The sequence below is a fragment of the Humulus lupulus genome, chromosome X (genome assembly GCF_963169125.1).
Source record: "Humulus lupulus chromosome X, drHumLupu1.1, whole genome shotgun sequence".
In the NCBI taxonomy this organism is placed as follows: domain Eukaryota; kingdom Viridiplantae; phylum Streptophyta; class Magnoliopsida; order Rosales; family Cannabaceae; genus Humulus; species Humulus lupulus.
The window spans coordinates 169,813,405-169,822,389 of NC_084802.1; the positions used below are offsets into that span (position 1 = coordinate 169,813,405).

At 40.8% G+C, this 8,985-nt stretch overlaps 1 long non-coding RNA gene across 1 annotated transcript in view; it reads left to right on the forward strand.

The window, feature by feature from the left end:
- The window catches only part of LOC133803705 (uncharacterized), a 29,972-nt gene extending 22,120 nt beyond the window's left edge, over nt 1–7,852 (forward strand). Inside the window, exon 4 of the long non-coding RNA XR_009878109.1 lies at nt 7,536–7,852. This is a non-coding gene — a long non-coding RNA (uncharacterized LOC133803705). The remainder of the gene's footprint in view (nt 1–7,535) is intronic.
- Nucleotides 7,853–8,985: the final 1,133 nt, after the last annotated feature.

Here is an 8,985-nt window from a genome sequence, read left to right on the forward strand (position 1 = left end):
GGAGACATTATCTTTATGGTGAGAAGTGCAAGATATACACCGACCATAAGAGCTTAAAGTACTTCTTTACTCAGAAGGACCTGAATATGCGCTAGAGGCGGTGGCTGGAGTTGGTTAAGGATTATGATTGTGATATCCTATATCATCCTGGGAAGGCTAATGTGGTGGCTGATGCATTGAGTCGGAAAGGCCCAGGACAGTTGTTTAGTTCGAGGCAAATATCTGATAAGTTAGCTGAGGAGATGACTAGAGCAGGTATAGAGTTGGTGGTTGGTCAGTTGGCCAACATCATTCTTCAGTCTACACTCCTTGAGAGGATCATGGAAGCGCAGGGGAAAGATTCCTAGTTGAGAGGTCATAGGGAGAGTGCCTTAGTCGGAGTGACTAAGGACTTTTCCATTTCAGAGATGGGGTTACCGAAGTACAAGGGCTGGATTTGCGTTCCGATGAATTCTGATATCCGGTGAGAGATCTTGGATGAATCACATACCACTCCCTATTCTTTGCACCCGGGTACGACGAAGATGTACCAGGACTTGAGAGCTCTGTATTGGTGGTCGGGCATGAAGAGGGATGTGGTGGATTATGTGGCCAAGTGCTTAACTTGCCAGCAGGTTAAGGCTGAGCATCAAAGGCCAGCAGGGTTGCTGCAGCCTCTGGGGATCCCAGAGTGGAAGCGAGAAGATATTACCATGGACTTTGTGGTTGGATTACCGAGAACTGTGGGACAGCATGACTCAGTGTGGGTAATTATGGATAGGTATACCAAGTCCGCCCACTTTTTGCCTGTTAGGATAACTTATATTGTGGAGCAGTACGCTGAGTTATATGTGAAGGAGATTGTTCGAATTCATGGGGCTCCGAGGTCGATAGTATCCGACAGAGACCCCACCTTCACTTCCAAGTTTTGGGAGAGCCTGCAGAAGGCTATGGGCACGCAGTTACGGTTTAGTACCGCTTATCATCCTCAGACGGATGGACAGTCTGAGAGGACGATTAAGATATTGGAGGATATGCTGCGAGCTTGTGTGCTAGACTTTGGGGGATTGTGGAATAAGTATCTTCCTTTGATCGAGTTCTCGTACAACAGCAGTTACCAGGCGACCATCGAAGTGGCTCCATACGAGATGCTTTATGGAAGAAAGTGTAGATCACCTATTCATTAGGATGAGACAGGTGAGAGGAGTTATCTGGGTCCAGAGATGGTTCAGAGGATCAATGAGGCGATTGAGAAGATTAGAGCGCGTATACTCGCCTCCCAAAGTCGACAGAAAAGTTATTCAGACCCGAAACGCAGGAGCGTGGAATTTCAGGTTGGTGATCATGTGTTTCTTAGGGTTTCACCCATGAGGGGTGTGAAACGGTTTGGTGTTCGGGGCAAGTTGAGCCCTAGGTTTGTTGGCCCCTTTGAGTTTCTGGAACGAGTTGGAGAGGTAGCTTACAGACTTGCGATGCCTCCAACTTTATCAGGGGTTCATGATATTTTCCATGTATCCATGCTCCGAAAGTATATGTCAGATTCGACGCATGTTCTAAGTTTTGAGAATCTGGAGCTTGATTAGGATTTGTCTTATGAGGAGAAGCCGGTTCAGGTTCTTGACCGGAAGGATAAAGTCTTGCTGAGCAAGACCATCGCCTTGGTGAAAGTGCTGTGGAGAAACATCAAGGTTGAGGAGGTGATATGGGAACTTGAGTCAGAGATGAGGGAGCGGTATCCCGAGTTTAGGTAATTTCGAGGATGAAATTTCTGTAAGGAGGGGATAGTTGTAACGACCCGAATTTGCTAATAGAGCTTAGAGCCTTGATTAGTGTGTCTGGAGGGCAATAAATAAATTATTGTGTTAATATATGAATTAATGTGAAAATATGATAATGATGCATGTTTAGTTTAGTTAAATATGCATGTGGGCCCCGTCTGGATGTTAGGGGTATATATGTGATAAATGCGATATATATGTGATATATCTGTGCAGCACGATCCGAGACAGTCCTGGGGAGCGGTTAGCCAGGAAGTCACAACGGGGTTGAGAATCCGACTCGGTGCGAGTCGAGGGGTGGTTTGGGCATTAGTTATTATACGGGGTTATCGGGTTATGAAAATAAATATTTGGAGATATATTTGAGGATAGAATGTCTAGTAGGGGATATTGGGAAAATTAATATTTTGGACCTCGAGGACTTGGCGGGATTAGGTAAATGACTAAATTGCCCTTGAGTCAATTAAGGTTAGGGGCTAAGCTTAAGGGTAGCTTGGTCATTTTGTAAGTATAAAGTTAGATGTAGTTAAGTAAGGAAACTGCTGGAACCAAAAGGGAGAATCAGTTTTTAGCTTAATCCTCTCAAGGTCGGTTTATTGTCTTGGACTGTGGTGTGTGAGCTTGGGAGAATTTCAGTAGAAAACCAAGGCTTGAGGCTTGCTGTGAGAGAGCTTTGAAGGTGGAGGAGCAAAGAAGGCTAGGGATTATCAGCTGAGGTAAGGAGTTTAACCTTTAAATCTCTTGGGTTTCAGTTGAGTTGAAGTTAAAATCATGAGCTGCATGTGAATTGAGATTATGATGTTAGGTTTGGTTGTGAGCTGGGTTTCTTGGCTGTGTGAACTTATAGCAAAAGTTTAGATGGTGTGGTTGGGAGACTTAAGCTTGATTTTTTAGGTTAAATTGTTGGGTTAAGTTGATTATGGATGAGTTGGTTTGAAGAAAGTGTAGGAAAAGAAGGAGAAATCTGGGTTTGGAGGTTAGGGCCGCGCTGCGGCCTGTGTGCGCGCGTGTCCATGGGAGGCCGAGATGCTAGAGGCGCGCCGCGGCCCGTGTGTGCTCCAGGGATGTGCTAGCCTCTGTTTCGAGGCTAGCCGCGACACTTGAGGGTAGGGCCGCGGTTCTTAGTGCCAGCTTGTGTTTTTAAGGGTGTTTAGGCTTGGGAACCCAATGGTTAAGGCTCGGGATGGATTTTATCACCTAGATTGATAGAATTCAAGGTCCCGGAGGTTGGAGTTATGGCTCAAAGTTATTTAATGGATTAGAACTTGATGGATGGATATTGTTATTGTGTTGTGACTAGGATTTCGGCGAGGCTCAAGTTAGAGGACTGTGCTCTGGACATCGGTGCTCGGAAAGCTCGGGACTCAGGTAAGAAAACCCTTGTTCCCATAGAGCTTGTATGCAGGGCTAAGCCCAATGTGTTTGAATTGCAGGGCGTAGCCTCTTTGATTGTATTTGCTAGTATTCTGTACTTGTTTATTATGCTATGAGTGCAATTATGTGAATGATCGGCAAGAGCCGGGAACGGTGTAGGCCGAGGTCGGCAGGGGCCGGGAACGGCAAAGGGTCGGGAACGGTGTTAGGCACGTTGAATGCAAGGCCGAGTACGGCAAGTGGCCGTGAGCAGCGTTGAGCACGTGGAGTGCGAGTTGCCAGGGCGAGTCCCTAAAGGATACCTGGGATATCCTCACGGTGTGGACCACGAACCCAGGGCCTGGTAAAGCGCCTGGGACGGCTAGGCCGTATGTGTTTAGCCTATTGATGGCCATTCTATATACTTGGTGTATGTTTTGCATATGTTATTTGTTTTGGGTTTTCTTGCTGGGCTTCAGCTCACAGATGCTCTGTGGTGCAGGTAAGGGCAAGGAAAAAGCCAACCAACCATGAGTGTAGCAGGCATGAAGTGGCGTGTACATGTTTGGCCAGCCTGGCTGCCACAGCCAGTGGATTTTGGGAGATGTTTGTAAATAAATTTAGATTTTGTCGTTTAGTCGACTTGGTTCAATTTATATGTTGTGATTATTTCTAAACTGTATTTTGGGATCCCAGGTGTTAAACTTTTACGATTTGCAATGAAATGGAATTATTTCTAAAGTTTTTCCTCTGTTAATGGCTTAATTACACTATTTGATCTAAAACCTCGATTAGCGAGTTGAATGCACGTTTTTAAACTCACTTAGTAACGGCTCTAAGGAAGTAGGGCATTACAGGCATCCTCTCTGAACATGTAGCTGGCACAAGCTACCCTCTCGTTCCCTTCCACCCCCATAAAATCCAGGATGGAGGAAACCATATTCATCCACTACTTTGCCCGCAGTGGGTCTGGTCCACCCTCAAAGGTGGGAGGATGCTACTTCCTGAACCTTTCATACAAAGGTTGCCACCTGTTCTCCATCACAGGCTGAACCGACATTGGCACCACAACCTACTGTTGGCAGCCCAGTGACCTGTGGAGGGGCCTGTTGCCTCAACTGTCGAAGTTCTTCTGTTCGTTGCAATCTTGCTTCCATTTCGGCAAACATCTCTTGCCAGTTCTGTGGGGCAGGTGGAGGGTCCTGACCCTGAGTGTCATCCTCGGCCCGATTGCTGCGGAGCCTAGATGATTGTCGAGGCATCTCAACTATATGCCTGCAATCAACGACGTTGGTCATCAGGCATGATAACAAAATCCAAAACCACCTCCCAATTTACACCAGCCAACCATAACCAGAAGTCCATATAACACAAATAGCATATAACACTCAACGGGCCATGCCCTGGCATCATGCATATGTTAACTCATTCATCATGCTCTATATGAAATAAGCAGGCAAACAGGGCATGTAAGCACATATTCAAGCATGTAAATCAATTATTACCAACCAACCCTGAGTCGAGCTTGTCACTGACAGCGAGCGTACATGTTCAGTCAATCTCTAGGAAGCATAAACCTTGGCTCGCTCTGATACCAAGTTGTAACACCCTACATCCTTAGAGCCATTACTAAGTGAGTTTAAAATGTGCATTTAACTCGCTAATTGAGGTTTTAAGACAAAAGTGTAATTAAACCATAAACAGAGTCATAAACTTCGAAAATAGTTCCATTTACTGAAAAACATAAAGCGTTTAACATTTGGGATCCCAAAATACTTTTTAAAAATATTTACAACTCAAAAGTATAACTAAAGTCGACTAAACGACAACATCTGGGTTTAGTACAATCATCTCCCAAAATACCCCTGGTTGTGGCAGCCAGGTAGGCCAAACATGTACGCGCCGCTTCATGCTCTTTGTACTCATGGTTGGTCGACTTTCCCTTTGCCCTTACCTGCACCATAGAGCACCCGTTAGCTGAAGCTCAGCAAGAAAACCCTCACAAGCAAATAACATATGCATATCAAATACTTAACATATAAACAAGCCATCATCAGGCTAACCACGTACGGCCATGCTGTCCCAGGTGCTTTACCAGGCCCTGGGTTCGCGGTCCACACCGTGAGAATATCCCATGTATCCTATAGGGTCTCGCCCTGGCAACTCCCACTCCGTGTGCTAAACGCTGCTCCCGGCCCCTTGCCGCTCTCGGCCTTTGCCGTTCTTGGCCCTCGCCATTTTCGGCTCTTGCAGTTCATGCACATATATGCACACATAGCATAATTAAGCATATACTTAAACATGAATAAACTCAATTAAAGGGCTACGCCCTGCAACACAATCATATAGGGTCGTGCCCTGCAACACAAGCTCTAGGGGTACAACAGTTTTCTTACTTCTGTCCCAAGCTTCTTGTGCACCGAAATCTCGAGCACGGACCCCTAACCCGAGCCTCGCTGGAAACCTAGTCACAACACATACATAGCACTCTTATCACTAATCAATTCATAATCATCTCCCGGAACAAATCCCGTGCTCTCGGGCCCCCCGTTTCCCCGCACAAGGTAGCGGAAGCGTCCCCCAAGCCCCTTAAGCCAAAACCTTGAAACACATTTTTTTCCCTGCCCAGAAATTGGCCTAGCGCTGCAGCACAACCCTATAGGGGCTGCGACGCCCAGAATGATGCCCTCCTCCTGATTCAACCTAGCGCCGTGGTGCGGAAGAACATGACCGCGACGCTCATACGCGAACCCAGAAAACTGGATTTTTCCCCAATATTTTCCCAAGCCAAAACTCTTCCAAATCAACCCTAAGATACTCCCAAGTCCCAAATAAACTTAAAACCCCAAATAGATAGTATAGTAACCCAGAAACATCAACAACTAGCTTAAATACACATTCAAACCCATTATTCACCAAATGGTTTAAAACTTCATAAAACTTAAACCATAACAGAGCATAACCTCAGAAATGCATGAAACTCTCACCTCAAATGGAGATTCGACCTTGAGCTTCTTTCCCTATCCAATTCCAAGCTCAATTCCACTGATCCCAATATGAACTTCACTCCAATAATCCACAAGACAACACACAATTCAACTCTCAAACCATAACATTCTTAGCTGAATTCTACAAAATAATTATTTAGATTTCCTTACCTCAATATGCAGAACAATCCTCTAGTTTTTCCTTGGCTTGATTCCCCTTTCGATCCCACAAAACTCCAGAGATCTTCCTTACTTATTTCCTGGTTTCTAGTTCTCTCTAGAGCTCCCAAAACACAATTCTTGCATAAGCCAAAATGTGAGAACGTTCTAAACTTTTTCATCAGCCAAAGCTTATCTATCACCTAAGACAAATGACTCAATTGCCCTCCTTTTTAACTTAGATTCTAGCTAATCCTCAAGGGCGTCCTAGACTTTTCCTTAATCTCTTGCAAGAATACTACTTTCCCACTTAAAACAACTATTCTCAAGAGTTACCTATAGTTACCCAAGTTACCAAAGTGTCACTAACCATTTCTTAATAATTCTCATACTCAAGTTATAATATTCCCAAAATACCCCTAGGCTCCTCCCGAGCCGGGTATTTAACCCCGTTGTGAGTTTTAGCAAAACAGCTCCCTAGGATCGTCTCGGAACGTGCATCACAAGTATATCACAGTTATTACAATTATCACATTTATGCCCTCAACAGGTTAAAATTACAAACATGCCCCTAATAACCAAATGGGGCCCACATGCATATTTAATTCACCTAAACATGCATTTCTAATCACATACTCACACAAATTCAGACATTATAACAATAAATCACTTATTGCCCTCCAGGCACGCTAATCAAGGCCCTAAGCCTTATTAACGAAATTGCGTCATTATAGTAGAGATGTGTAGGAATTAGTTTTTCGTATGACATGCATTATTTTTTCTTAATGAAAGCCCAATTTTGTAGTAGTGTTCTAGTAGAAGTTAAGGCTATAAATAAGGTAAATCATAAATCTTTTCGAACAATTTAAAGTCAAACAATAATTTTGTTTTAAATCATAAATCTCAATGAAAGCTATCATGCTTGAAGATAGCTTTATTTTTGTTTTACCATTTACTAGTTTAGCGTCATCATGCCTACTCTATTAATTTTGCAGGAATATATATTTGAGTTATGAGAGAAAAGTGTTGGTTTGACAAACAATGTAATTTTTTGAACTTTCAAGTCTAAGATTGGTACCTCAAGATATGTGTGTATGCAAAAAAATGCCATACCAATGACTATAATTATTAAGGTTGTCTCATGGTCGTAGGTTTTGAGTAACATCAACAATTGAATTTTTTATGAGCTATGTGTTTTGCTTAAGTTTAGATTTTTATGAATTTTAAGTGATAAGATTATTGCTTTGTTTATTGATCATGAATTCTTCTAGCTTCTTAGGTATGGGAGCCATCAATGGCACAACAAAGAATGATGTTGGCGCCTATCGTAGTGCCTGTTGTGGTCATGAAGTCTGTTGCTCTGCTTCTTTTGGTTGGAGTTGAGTATTTGTACTATGTGTTGTATATGTAAATTTGCATATATTTGAGTGTTTTATATTTGTGTTATATATATATATTGTATATTATAGAATTTTACAGATTTAAGTATGATTTTTCATAAATCTGAAGATTGTAAATTTACTGATATATATTGTTGATGTTATGTGTATTTTTTATTTATTTGTGACTTTAGTAATTTTGATATTGGTTCTATTTTATTTGGTGCTCGATTTCAATAGTGTGAGAGTTCTATAAGTTAATACGAAAAAAATATAGGTTAATATGAAGAAAAAAAAAAGAATACCACAAGTCAGTTGCGACGTCGCGTTCATCATGCTAACATCCATTCATAGCATACAACATTCAAAATGACATACAATCCAGTCACATCATCGCAATAAAACATTTCATAATTCATAGCGCAAAAGTATCATCAATCATAACATTCTCATTCATACACACAATCTTATCATTCACAACATAAATAAACAAAAATTTTATCTAACTTCCTTACCTCAGATCCAAGCAAAGCAAAATGACAACTTCACAACGAGCCTATGCCATAACAAAATAATATCTTTTAGTATCACATAAAACTCTATTTTGCTCACTCATATAACCCATGTGTGCATGGGCCATGCACACATGGTGAAAACTACTCACAACATTCAAACAAGGCATATTTACACATAAAGGCATCAAAAGAATAAAGCAAATTATATCTATATTACATGCATGGTTTTTCTATAAAAATCATATGGTTGCATAAAAATCATATTTTTTAACGTAAAAGTGTATTTGCATGCGACATGCATACGTGGGAACGTTGTTATAAAATAGCGTTAAAAACGATAATTCCTACGCGCTTATTTCTATCATTTAAAAAAATAATAATGAATTTGTAACTTACTTTGATAACCATTGTTTGTCTTCTTAAAATTACTAGGTTGATTAAACCTCTCAAGACATTATTTTATTTCATAAAATAATTTATTTAATCATTTAAAATATAACAACTTCATTACTTACTTTTAAATTCCATAAAATAATAAAGACTAAAAATTATGTAAAATACTCATAATTTAACGTGTTTATTTAGAAAATAACTTTATAATCCAATTAACCAATTTACAAATTTAATGTGAGAAAAGTATAATTTTTAGATGTGGAAAAATACATTTTTACTTGTATTATTATTAAGACTTAATTTTTAAACAGAATTAATTCATAAGTGATAATTCAATAATTATTTTTAAAATATTTTAATAAACATTCAGCCACTATTTGATTTACTTAAAGATTCACAAATAAATTAAATTCACCATTTTCTTTAATTAAAATAAAAAAAA